Here is a 12,996-nt window from a genome sequence, read left to right as displayed (position 1 = left end):
TAATCATTGTACTAGTCTAGGGTAAATCTTTTGGATTAAGGTTGACCTAAAAATCATTTTAAAATCCTTTAACTGGGTGACATTCCAAGTGAATGATCTAAAGTCCTCTAACAAGGCTCACTCTTAATGGGGTGATAGAAATCCTCTAACTAGGTCACATTTAATAGTGTGCATTGTAACCTTTAATAGGATTGGCCTTTCATAGGGCATCACTTTAGAAGAGTGAGAATGAGTAGCATGTTACTGTGGTTTTTCCCAAATTGGGTTTCTGTATTAAATCATTATGTCAAATGTGTTATTAATTATGTTGTGTTTCATGCTTATATTTCTACAAAGTTGATTTGATAGTAACCTACAAGTTTAAGTGATTGTATGATCTAATGGATTCATGCATAATGAAAATATTTTATGGATATGGGTTCACTAAGTTGTGAAAAAAATTATTTTTACATCTAGACCTTGGATAACTGATTCACCTGCACCGCCCCCACCCTGCCTCTTAGTTATTATAAAGAATTTCGACAAATAAAAGAAGAGACAAGATATAGAATGAATAGTAAAATTTTAGTATTTTTGTATTAACTTCTTTGAAACGTATACACTTTAATGACAATCCCTGTCAGAAGAGAACACAATTAGACTAGCAATTGTTAATTTTTTTCATTGAAACTTTGGAACAAAATTACATTGTAAGTATTGACCGACACAGAAATGAACAAAGTTTCTTCAGAATAGAAATCTTTAACCTTCATTCCACATCTTTGAAATCCTTTTATAGAATTAGGATTCTAACAAGCTTCAAATGGGAGGACAGATATTCAAAATCAAGACAATAACTTTTTCATATGAGACAAAACAGTTGTAAAAAGAATGCTTGCGATAGCCAAAATTCTAAACAACTGCCAATTTAGATGTTCAGAATCAACTCTATAATTTTTAATAAGAGCAAACCGTCATGATTTATGTCCATTTGAGAGTCATGTCTCTATAGTCCTTTGTTTCCAAACAATTAATTATCACATATTTTTCCCAATAGGGTTTTCTATTTGGCGGAGTGAAGTTTCTCATCTGCTTTAGGGCATGCCTATCCAAATCATTAGGATCATAAGTCCTAGTAGGAATTGTGGACAATAAGAATGTTGATATATGATTGAAAAGATCATTTGAGTAAGAAAGATTGTTATTATTGAAGAAGTGTTTTCAATCATTGTTTTGTCACTGATGTCAAACCTGTCCTATACTGGTAAGACAATTTCTTATATGTTTCAAGCACTATCACTTAGTTAATTGATGAAGAGGATTTGATCAACAAGATGTAACAAAAGGACCTAGAGGAAGGATTGAGTTATGATTATGTATTGAATTGCAAGAATCAGTTAAGATAATGATAACATAATATATTGATAATCTACTTGTGGTTACAAAATAATTGGCTACACTTAGAAAGTTTAGAAGAAAAAGGTTGGACAAAGTTCATTTTCTAAGCTTGACCAAGTTGATAGAGGGTGCCAAGAAAAAAATTAGTTGAAGCCGAGTGAAAGAAATTTCTAGTGGATGTCAAGAAAGTTAGTAGGATCTGAGCAAGGTAGTAGATGCTGAGTGATTTGCAATAGATGCCAAGCACTAGTAAAATCCAGTTGATGCCGAGTGAATTTATAGTAGATGTGGAGTAACATAGAATGTGTCGAGCATTAGTAAATTGATAATGTTGAGCTGCTGCATTATGAAAAAGATTGAAGATTTTCCAAATAAAAGCCATCAAGTTTATTTTCTTGGAATTTGTGAATTAGGAGGAAGATAAGATTGATGAGCTAGAGGTACAAAATCTTATGTAAACCATTTTGGAGGCAAATTCAAATGTATTTTAGGAGAAATTTATAAAGAAGACAAGATATGGGATAGATACATTTTATCCTACCTAATCCATCAAAAACCCTAATTTTTGAGATGGATAATGAGTAGAAAAAAGAGGTCTGATTCCCTATATGTAGGGATGTCTATTCATGATGCTAAGTTGGTTGGAGCTCAAAATGTTTTTTTGGATGCAAAAATCTAGCAAGGAAAAGGAAGAGGATTTGCTTCATCAAGTGACCCAAGTGAAGAAGTCTACTATGGCAAACTAAGCAAGAAGGCTAGAGAAGGATGAATGCTTGAAGGGTGAACAAGTTGTGTGAAATACAAATATTGGAATCAAAGCAAAGATGAGGACTAAATAGTGATCTAAAATCTGCAAGTAAGGTTTTAATTTGTATCAAATCAAAACTCTACTGTTACACTGTAATAATTGTATCAAATTAGGGTAAATCCTTTAGAGAAAGTTTGACTTAACATTCATTGTAAAATCCTTTAATAGGGTGGCATTGCCTAAAGTCCTCTAACAAGGCTCACTTTTAAGAGGATGATTGAAATCCCCTAACCATGTCACATTTAATAGTGTGTGTTGTAAACTTAAACAGGGTTAGCCTTTAATAGGGCATCACTTCAAAAAAGTGAGAAAGGAGCAGCATGTTACTAGTAGTTTTTTCAAAATTGTGTTTCCACATTAAATCATTTTGTCAAGTGTGCTAATGGATTTGTTGTGTCTTATGCTTTACATTTTTGCATGTTAGTCTAACAGTAGCATATCAGTTTTTGTTAACACAAAATGAATGCATGCATGGTTAAGAATGTTATATGGGTTCACTGAATTGTGAGAAGTTTTATTTTGTACATCTAGACCTTAAATAATCAATTCACTCCCCCTCTCAGTTATTCTAAAAGAATTCTAACAATTGGTATCAAAGTGTAGTTGCTTAAGTGGATTAGTTTCAAGGTACTAAAAGTATAAAGATCAAGATGTCAAAAGAGAGGTACCCAAGCTAAACAGACATAAATTTTCTACATGGAAAAGTTTGATGAAGCTACATCTTGGAGGACTTGGAGACTATGCACAAACTTGTATTATAGTAGAACATGGTGATCCAGTAGGAGCCCTAACTACTGAAGACTTGAAGAAAAAGAAAGAACACAATAAGGTGATGTTGGAGATTGCCTCTACCCTAAGCTATGCTAAGTTTGATCACATCAAAGAACTTAAAAGTACAAAGAAGATATTGGATGCCCTAACCACCATCTATGGAGGAGACAAAACAGTACAAAGAGCCAAGTCAGAGATCCTAAGAGGTAAGTTTGATGACATGAGAATGGAACAAGGTGAAAAAATTGCTTAGTATGTTGCTAGAATAAAATAAGTTGTTAGTGCTATAAAAGGTGCAACTAGTAAAATAGATGATGATATTGTGCTAAGTAAAGTTTTAAGAACATTGTTGCCTGTGTATGCCATTAGATTGTCTACAAGTCAAAAGTTAAGATGTATGCCAGGGAATGATCTAACCCTTGAAAGTTTAGTAGGAAGACTCACTACCTTTGAGTTATCTAATTTTGACAACTACAGGCCTAAAAGTATTGAATCAACTTTAAAAATAAAATTGTTACTTAAGGACTCTGAGGAGGTTAAGCCAAAGAAGAAGAACAAAAAGATAAAGTATACATCCAGTGAAAGCAGTATAGATGAAGAAGGCATTGAACAATTGGAAGCATTGTTGGAAAGAAGATTTCACTAAGGAAAAGGTAAATTCCAAGGTAAAATGCCTATCATTTGTTTTAATTGCAATGAAGTTGGCCATATTACAGCAAGATGTACACAAAAGAAAAACTTTAGAGAAGGAAACAAGCACAAAAATAGAAGAGAAGATGATGGAAGAGACTACAAAGATAAAGGAAAGAAGACATGCTACATTGCTAATGAATAGAACTCTAATAAAAATGATGATGAAGTGATATATGGTGCAATGAAGGATGAATCAAATGAGGATAAGTGATGCAGGACCATCCAGAGGTATAAGGGTAATCCTGTGTCACCCAAAAAAATGTACTTAGACTTAGTTTCTATTTCATGTGTTTTCATTTTTGGATACCCATTTGGGCCAAATAAAGGTTCCAACTCTCACAGCTCCACTATCAGTGAGCTAGAAAATCTCAAAAAAAATAGGAGCATGCAATTTGGCCATCATTTTGGTGACCTAGAAGGTGTGAATTGGCCAGATGAATGTAATTATGATTTAGAGTGTTCCAAAAAAAGAATCAAGTCAAAAGGCCCCACGGTTTGAAAGTTATTGTAGTTTTTCGGGTTTTGGAGACCTCCTAAGAATGCTTCATAGTTAGGTTAGGGGCATTAAATGACCTCAAAAAGGGCCAAAAAATGGGGATGAGAAAAGCTAGTCCATAGGGCTTTAGAGTGCTTCGAGAGCTTTCCAAAAATGTAAACGGTTCGTCAATCGGAGCTACGATTCAAAAGTTATGCCTCCCAAAAATTTGGTTACCATTTCTGGATTCTTCTAGATTTGCACTGACTTCTAACGTAGCTTCTGGAACCTTCTATTTGGTTAGTACTAGGACTTTCTAGAATGTACTCCTAGTCCTTAACCCTCCGCGGTCTATTTAAGGAGATTTTTGGCATTGTAAAAGGCAGTTCGGAGTGGAGTTTGAGAGGAGGTACTGAAAGGAGACCTTAGGGCATGTTTTGAAGTTTATTTTCTTTGTACTACTTGTACTAGCTTATTTTCTCAGTTAATACAATTTCCCTTTTCTGGTGTGTCCATTCTATTCTTGGGTTGTGTCCCCATCAAGTGGTATCAGAGCTGGTTTTCCTAAGTGTGTAGACAGAACGCCGACTGTGAGGCCGTTTGCACCAGGACTGTGTGGTTGTGGGTTTGAGTTAAGAAGATGCCTCCATGAAGAGAGCATGGTGGAAGGGCCAGAGCTATTAATCCTGAGGAGGTTAGAGCCCTCCAAAGGTAGGTACAGGCATTCCAAGAGGAGCTCCATAGAGGAGCAAATGTTGCCGTAGGTGACGACAGTGAGGATGACAATGAAGAAGAAGTAATGGAAACAGAAGGGGAATTTGATAGGGAAGTTCTGAATCATGCAGAGGAAAGGATTTTTAGGGCCAATACTAAGTTTGGGAAAATACCTACAATTGAAGTGGGTGTATTTTCAGGAAATCTGACACCAGATGAGTTGATCAATTGGATCAATGAACTGGAAGAATACTTTGAGTATGAGGATATCATGGACCCAGATAGGGTTAAGTTTGCAAAGCCCAAACTGAAAGGCCATGCCAAAATCTAGTGGCAAGAGGTCCAATTGGAAAGAAATAGAAGAGGAAAGGAGAAGATCACAAGTTGGGATCGCATGGTGACAAATTGAAGAAGCAGTTCATTCCTGTAGACTATGAGCTTGATTTGTTTAAGAAGATGCATGGGTTAAAGCAAGCAGGAAGATTAGTCCAAGAATATACAGAGGAATTTTATCGACTCTTGATTAGAGAGGGACATGCAGAAGCAAATAAGGAGAAGGTTGCTCGTTATATCAGTGGTTTGCGACCTAGCATCCAGGAGGAATTAAGTCTAGTAAGAATGACCAGCGTTGAAGAGGCATACCAGTTTTCCGTACGAGTTGAAGAGAAGCTGAATAAAAGGTTTGAAGGAAGACAAAGAGGGTGCAGTCAAGGAGGAAGGGGAAGTGGTAGATCTTTTGGAGGCCGCAATGAAACCCAAAATAAAAATGAAGATGAGGGTACTAGCAGGAACCAGAGGAATGAGGGTTTCAACCGCTCCCGTGATCAAGACTTTAAAAATCAGATAGGAAGAGGTAGAGGACATGGACAAGGAAGAGGCGGCTTTTTTGGTACCTATTTCGATTGCAATGAAGAAGGTCATCGTGCCTTTGAATGCCCTCAATGACAAGGAAGGACAGATAGGAGAGCTGAGGGCCAAGCTAGGGTTGCTGATGTAGATAAGGATGCACAATCATCACATTCAGAGGATGCAGAAAGAGGAGAGACCTTGGTAAATGAAAGAGTCCTACTAAGTGGTGAGATTGAACCAAGACAATGGAGGAGTTTGTTCCGTACCAGATGCAAGTGTGAGGATAAATGTTGTGACATGATCATTGATGGTGGTAGCACTGATAACTTGGTATCAGAAGAGATGGTCTCTAAGCTGAAGCTCAAGAGGGAGAAACATCCCCAACCCTATCGGATATCTTGGGTAAAAGATGATCATAAGGTCTTGGTAAGTGAACAATGTTTAGTAAAATTCAAAATAGGGAGTTACCATGATGAAGTTCTCTGTGATGTTATTTCGATGGATGTTTGCCATCTATTTTTGGGTAGACCATGGCAATTTGATAGACATGCAGTGCATGATGGACATGCAAACACATACTCTCTGACAAAGGATGGAATTCGCCACAAATTGAAGCCCATGAAAAAGGAAGGTGAAAAGGTATGTAGCAGTGCTAGGATTTGTCTTGTTGATGGAAGGAAGTTTTTAGATGGCATGAAACATCAGCATATGTCCTATGCTTTGATTCCTAGGAAAGATAAAGAAGATAGTGGTGAAATACCACTTGAAGTTTCAGATTTACTAGGGGATTTTGGAGATATTATCTCTGATAATGTTCCAAATGGATTGCCACCAGTAAGGAAAATCAGTCATTAGATAGATTTTATTCCAAGAGCTAGTTTTCCTAACAAGGCTGCTCACAGGATGACTCCTACTGAAATAGAGGAGCTAAATAGACAGGTTCAGGAGCTATTGAGGAAGGGCTTGATTCGAGAGAGCCTGAGTCCATGTGCAGTACCTGCAGTACTCACACCAAAGAAGGATGGGGAGTGGAGGATGTGTACAGATTCTTGAGCTATAAATAGGATAACCATCAAGTACCAGTTTCCTTTGCCATGGATGGATGATCTTATGGACTGCTTAAGTGGAGCTTAGTACTTCACAAAGATAGATCTCAAGAGTGGCTATCATCAGATATGGATTCGAGAAGGAGATAGTGGAAAACAGCATTCAAGACCAAGGAGGGTCTTTATGAGTGGTTAGTCATGCCCTTTGGATTGACGAATGGCCCAAGCACCTTCATGCGGCTCATGAATGAGGTACTTAAGAAGTTCTCGGGAAAATTTGTTATTGTTTATTTGGATGATATTTTAATTTTCGGCAAGATTTTGGAAGAACATTTACTGCATATTCGTAGTGTCCTTGAAAGGCTAACGGAAGAGAAACTATTAATTAATCTGAAGAAGTGCATCTTTGCAAAAGGGGAGTTAGTCTATTTGGGGTTTGTTATATCACCCAAATGTCTCAAAATGGATCCAGAGAAGGTAAAAGCCATATTGGAATGGCCTACTCCAAGGTCTGCTACTAAGGTAAGATCATTTCATGGTCTGGTTAGTTTTTACAGGAAGTTTATTAAGAATTTCAGTGGCATATGTGCACCCCTAACTGATACAATAAGATGGGATAGAAAAGAGTTCAAATGGACTATAGCAGCTGTGAGAAGTTTTGAATTGCTAAAGAAGAAGGTGATAGAACAACTTGTGTTGGCACTTCCAAATTTTAGAAAAGTGTTCCAGGTGGATTGTGATGCTAGTGGCAGTGCTATTAGGGCTGTATTAAGCCAAGAAGGTAAGCCTATTGCATATTTTAGTGAAAAATTGAATGATGCAAAGAAGAAGTATTATGTTTATGATCAAGAGTTCTATGCAATAGTCCAGGCCTTAAAGAAATGGAGGCATTATTTATTGCCAAAGGAATTTGTTTTGTATAGTGATCATCAGGAATTATAGTACCTAAATAGCGAAGGTAAATTGAATTAGAGGCATATGAAGTGGGTAGAGTTCTTGCAGAGTTATACATTTGTGTTGAAGCATAGAAGTGGAAAATCTAACAGGGTTGCAGATGCACTAAGTAGGAGACAATTGTTTCTTACAGTTATGCAAGTTGAAGTAGTTGGGTTTGATGAACTCAAGAATTTGTACCCCGAGGATCCTAATTTTCCTGAAGCATGGAAAGATTGTAAAGAACCGTTTGCTGTAGATAGAACCAAGTGGTTAGACTATTTGATTCAGGATGGCATGTTGTTCAAGGGTAGTCAATTGTGCATTCCAAGAAGTTCCATGAGGGAAAATCTTATTAAGGAAAAACATAGTGGAGGGATGGTAGGATATTTTGGTCGAGATAAGACCATTGCCATTCTTATAGAACATTATTTTTGGCCTCAAATTTCACAAGATGTGAAGAAGTTTGGACAGAGTTGCCAGGTTTGTCAAGTTGCCAAGGGGTTTAGTCATAATACTGGCCTATATCAGCCATTGCCTATTCCATCAACGCCATGGGAGGACATAAGTATGGATTTTGTTCTTGGATTGCCAAGGACACAAAGGGGTAATGACTCAGTATTCGTGGTGGTTGATAGGTTTTCCAAAATGGCACATTTCATTCCATGCCACAAAACTCATGATGTTGTCCATATTGCAGACTTGTTTTTCAAAGAGGTGGTAAGACTACGTGGTCTTCCAAGGAGTATAGTTTCTGATAGAGATACTAAATTTGGGGGGTATTTCTGGAGGACATTGTGGAAAAAGTTAAGAATGGACTTGAAATTTAGTTCCACGCATCACCCGCAGACTGATGGCCAAACAGAAGTGGTAAACAGGAGTCTGGGCAATTTGCTGAGATGTTCAGTTGGGGATAAGCCCAAGGGATGGGATTTGATTCTACCACAAGAAGAGTTTTCTTATACTAATTCTATAAATAGGAGTAATAGAAATTCACCATTCCAAATTGTATATGGGAATAGCACATGGACTGCACCAGAATTGAGGAAGATAGAGCAAGGGGATAGAACAAGTGCTAAAGCGGAAGAATTTGCTGAACATATCAAGCGTCTACATGAGGAGGTTCAAGCACACATTACCAAGATGAATCAAGAGTATAAAGCTAGAGCTGATCAAAGGAGAAGACACAAGCAATTCCAAGTAGGGGATCTAGTCATGGTGCACTTACGAAAAGAAAGATTTCCAGCCGGTACTTACAACAAGCTGAAAATGAAGAAATTTGGCCCCTGCAAAATTTTTAAGATACATGACTCAGGAAATGCATATGAAGTGGAGCTGCCAGATGGTATTCACATTTCTCCCATTTTCAACATTGCAGATTTAACAGAGTATCATGATGATAGTGCAGATGAGGAGCTGGTATTAGAGCCATGTCCAATTCCTTCTTTTAAGAAGGAGGAGATAGAAGACATTCTAGATCATCGTGTGGGTAGGAGTACTAGAAACAGGCAGTATGAAGAGTATTTGGTCAAATGGAAAGGATGACCGATCGAGGACTCAACTTGGATTTCAGCAGCTGCGGTTTCCCATTTGGGATTTCCTCTACCATTCATAAAGTGATAGGGTCACTTTTCAATCTACCCTGGGTGTTTGATGCAGGAGCATCCAAAGGTATAAGGCCAATCTTGTGTCACCCAAATAAATGTACTTAGACTTAGTTTCTGTTTCATGTGTTTTCATTTTTGGATACCCATTTGGGCCAAATAAAGGTTCCAACTCTCACAGTTCCACTATCAGTGAGCTAGAAAATCTCAAAAAAATAGGAGTATGCAATTTGGCCATCATTTTGGTGACCTAGAAGGTGTGAATTGGCCAGGTAAATGTAATTATGATTTAGAGTGTTCCAAAAAAAGAATCAGGTCAAAAGGCCCCACGGTTTGAAAGTTATTGCAGTTTTTCAAGTTTTGGAGACATCCTAAGAATGCTTCAAAGTTAGGTTAGGGGGATTAAATGACCTTAAAAAAGGGCCAAAAAATGGGGGACGAGCAAAGCTGGTCCATAGGGCTATAGAGCGCTTCGAGATCTTTCTAAAAATGTAAATGGTTCATCAATCGGAGCTACGGTTCAAAAGTTATGCCTCCCGAAAGTTCGATTACCATTTCTGGATTCTTCTAGATTTGCACCGACTTCTAATGCAACTTTTGGAACCTTCTATTTGGTCCGTACTAGCACTTTCTAGAATGTACTCCTAGTCCTTAACCCTCTGGGGTCTATTTAAGGAGATTTTTCACATTGTAAAAGGCAGTTCAGAGTGGAGTTTGAGAGGAGGTACTGAAAGGAGAAATTGTCTCCAGATTTATGCTATTGTAAGCCCTTAGGGCATGTTTTGAAGTTTATTTTCTCTGTACTATTTGTACTAGCTTATTTTCTAAGTTAATACAATTTCTCTTTTCTGTTGTGTCCATTCTGTTCTTGGGTTGTGTCCCCATCAATAAGGCTATTGCACTTATGACTTGTGTGAATGAGAGTGACAAATAGATCATTGACAATGGATGATCATATTACATGACTGGAGACAAAAGTAAGTTCATTACCTTAACCTATTATGATGGAAATAGTGTAAGATTTGTTAATGATGCACCATGTTCAATAAAAGGAAAAGGGTCTATTAAGCTTACATACAAGATTTCATGTGACAATGCTTACTGTAAGAATTTGGCTTAGGCCAGAATTCACCCAAGACCAAGGAACTCAAACACAAGCACACAGTAGACCAAAATAGAGAGAGTATGATTAGAATGATGATATTCATTCAATATGTCAGCTTGAGAGTACACTAGGAGTGCCTATATATAAAGGCCTCAGGAGTGCTTCTAGAATGCATAGAAGTCAGCATCATGATAATTCATACAACCAAGCACATGTCCACCAGATATGGGTTATCCTCCATTAAGCACAAGATTAAATACGATGATGTGAGGATAAGCCTACAATGGTATAGCACACAAATCAGTGGTGCAGACAACATGTGCATAATTAGAGTTGCATAACTCATGAGAGTACACAAACTTTTAAGTGTCTCACCTAAATAAATAATAAAATAATGCAAAATAATTAAATAATGCATTAACCTAAGTAAACTTAAGTGTAATAAGTAAATACTTATTTACACCAAAACCCCCTCTTAAGTGCAACTTAGGGGAATGCCCTTAAGCTTATGCAATCTCGGATGATATGCAAAATGGGTCCCAGCTACTAGTCCATGTTAGGTACCCATGTACATAATGATATGCAATTTCTCATAAAGTGGAGAAAGAGGGAAAACCTTATGAGAAAAACCCTCCCCCAGAACGAGAGATAAATAGGGATGCATGGATGGATGGAGTAATCAAGACACCCCCATTACGACATACATCCAGTATATATATATATATAAGAGAATGACTAGATGAGGAAGAGAGACAATATGGGCTCCCCCCCCCAAAAGAAGAATGCCAAATAGTGACTGCTATGATGAAGAAGTTGATCCAAGATTGCAGAATGATGTTCATCCCTTTAGGATGAAATGATGCCAAGGGTACAAATGAGACGCTTCCACTATGTGTGGAAAGAATCCTATGAATAAGTGATTTCTCTAAAACTTGCTCAACTAGCTGAAGAACCTATCTCAAAGAACTATATGTCCTTGCAACTAATGAAGAACCTTGTTGCAACTGCTACTCATAAGTATCCATAATCACTTCAACCTATGACGATTGATCATGTAGAGAATGAACAAGAGAGTCATATGGAACCATCATGACAAATGAAGAAAGTACTTCTACATCAAGATGAAGAGGCAAATCATCAATACTATCCCCCAAATCTGTCATTGAACCTGTACTTGGAGGACTGGATGTACCCTACTATTCTGGACTTATCACTATGGCAATGTATGCATGTGGACTAAATTGCTGTAGTGACCTCTAGGTCCAACTATCGATAGAACCCCATGTGTTTGAATCTATTGTGTTGGTGTTTGGAAACGTTACCAGTTTCCAATTACCCTAATGAGAACAAAACACATCTAGGGGTAGCTAACTCCCATTTTCAACATGCCCATTTAGACACCAAACCAACTATAAGGCTAGACCCTTCTTCTTCTTTAGGCTCTGCAAAACCTAGGTGGATGGACCTATAGATTTTTTATATATACCAGTTATCAAAGCATACACTAAATCTAATATAAAGTAGATAAAACCCTTATTTCTCCTATTAACTCATGTAACAATACAGATCTACAGTAGAAAATTGCAACTCTATGATATTCACAAGATGAGTGAGGGCATCACATTTAAATTCTTCAACATGAAATGGAAATACAATTGATTATTGATGTTGATTTTCAACAAATCGTCAAACATGCAACAATAAGAACGAATTGATCCTACAAATGATCAGTGCCTAATCCTTTGGGCAATTTCATGAATTGAATATGTACATCTATGATATCCAGGACATATTTCATACACAAAGATATCAGATCCATCATATCACTTTGTTATTCAAACATCGATGTTCATTAAGACCTCATTCTTATGAAATATCCTTCTCAAAATAACCAGCAACCCTGTCATACACATCAAGAATTTACTTGGCCCTTTGTTCGAACAGAAAAACATATGTGACATACAAATTTAAAGGGATGCAAATGGGTCTCAGCTCTTTGTTCCTAGACCACATAAGACTTCAAATTACTGAGATAGGAGACGAGAATCAGAATGAAACTAAAGAAATTATGCCTCTCTTGTATTCATTTCCTTGAAATTATACATTCAAATGCATGCAATTCAAAAACAAAAACACCTAATAGATCTGAAACTAGCTGAATTAACTTCACTATTGATGTTCATACAAGAGAATTATGCTGAAAGAATGGTGTCATAGTCATGGGAACACATCAAAAACTAGAACCAAAACCTGGTATCACAACAGTGAGTGGTTTTTTCTCCAAAAATTGGAATCTGTACAATGAGAAAGAAAGGGAATGATATAGGAAGAAGTGAATTGTTGGATTTGTTCTACAACTGACAAGTGTCCACTCAGAATTCCTTCCCAAGAAGATGAAAAAACCTCTTTCTACCCTCTCTCTTCAACTGCATATCAAATCCCATCATTTGGCCCCTACAAGGCAGAAACATCTCAAAAATCTCATGACAAAAGAATGTAACTAATTCTGATGTTAAAATGAATTCACGGTAAAAATTGAAAATCAGTTGAATATAACCTTCAGAATGCAATGTATTCTTTTCCATCTTATTTTTACTACAATCAAGCTTCAAAAGGTCTTC

Source organism: Cupressus sempervirens, chromosome 2, assembly GCF_028749045.1.
Source record: "Cupressus sempervirens isolate cs-2001-9-10 chromosome 2, ASM2874904v1, whole genome shotgun sequence".
Taxonomy (NCBI): domain Eukaryota; kingdom Viridiplantae; phylum Streptophyta; class Pinopsida; order Cupressales; family Cupressaceae; genus Cupressus; species Cupressus sempervirens.
Note: the sequence above shows the minus strand (reverse complement) of the source record.